This window comes from Ananas comosus, linkage group 3 (assembly GCF_001540865.1).
Source record: "Ananas comosus cultivar F153 linkage group 3, ASM154086v1, whole genome shotgun sequence".
Classification (NCBI taxonomy): domain Eukaryota; kingdom Viridiplantae; phylum Streptophyta; class Magnoliopsida; order Poales; family Bromeliaceae; genus Ananas; species Ananas comosus.
In genome coordinates, this window is record NC_033623.1 from 3,084,509 (window position 1) to 3,085,823 (window position 1,315).

The following is a 1,315-nucleotide window of genomic DNA, read 5'->3' on the forward strand; positions in this document are numbered from 1 at the left end:
TGCAATTAATTTCTTTTTTAAAAAATTCTATGCATAATAAGTTCATCTATAATACTATTGATAGTAAATAAAAGTATTTAATATTAACTTTGTAGTCTTTAAATTTATACTAGCACATACCATGTCAAATAATAAACTCTATGCATTCAAAAACTATAATATAGATAGCAAATACTTCTCTAGCGTATTGGAGAGTGCCTTATCTATCCATTTTTTGAGGATTTCAATATCCTCGGGGGGCGGCTGCTAGAGAAGCTAGCGTCCACAAAGCGACGTTTTGACGGCTCTAACACTCGTGGAGAGCGGCTGCTAGAGAAGCTAGCGAATGGGAGAGTGCCTTATCTTTTTCTTCCTAATCTCTCACTTTTGTATTTTTGCATCACCTGTCCTAGCTCTCTAGCTTTCTCCTATAGCTCTATTTTTTCTTATTCATTTTCTACTTTTTTCTGCTTCATAGGAGGCCTTAGCTGCTTCCATCATGTACGCTTAGTTTATTTTACTTGATGAATAAAGCAGGTAGCTCGCTATCTCTTTCTAAAAAAAAAAACACTGGTGGCGGTCAGTTGGTGAATTATCTGACACGAATGAAATAACGTTATTCTTAGAAATTTCACCAATTAATAGTGCATTGTATTAGAGTGTTAGCAAAAAAATGGACTGAGTTCTGTAGAGCTGGACAATATCTGTTTTTTTTTTTGTTAGGCCCTTGTTTTGACGTTTTTCTTGGTTTTTTCCTCATTTTTCTTTCGCTAACCTCTAGCCTTCTGCTTTTCCGCCCTTCTGAAGTACTGACTGCCTCATCTTATATAGGTAAATTCATTTGCTTAATATATAAAGTAGATAGCATGCTATTTTTTTCTTAAAAAAATTATATTTTAATTTTACTTTAAGTATAAGAACCTAAAAGATGCTAAATTTAAATTAATAAATCAAATACTAGCCCATTTGTGATTCTAATATTTACCTACCGTCCCCTGGTACAAGTGATAACGAGTTTGGTGGGTAATATTCGAGATTCCAATTTTGAATAAGTAGTTTGCTTTTCTTCACCATGTGCTAACAAATTTATATAACAATGAGTAATAATATATGTGCCAACCACAAAAAGAGGAAATAAGCTTAATATATAGAGAAATGATTCGGTACTTTTTTTAAAAAAAAATAAAAAAGATCTTAACCGTTGATTAATAGAGGGTAAAAATGTAATTTTAATATTTAGCAGGTAAAAGGATTATTTTATTCAAGGTTAGTTTGGTAATTAAACAATACAATATTTAAAGAAACTTTTAATTGAGGTCCTAAATTTAGGCATTAA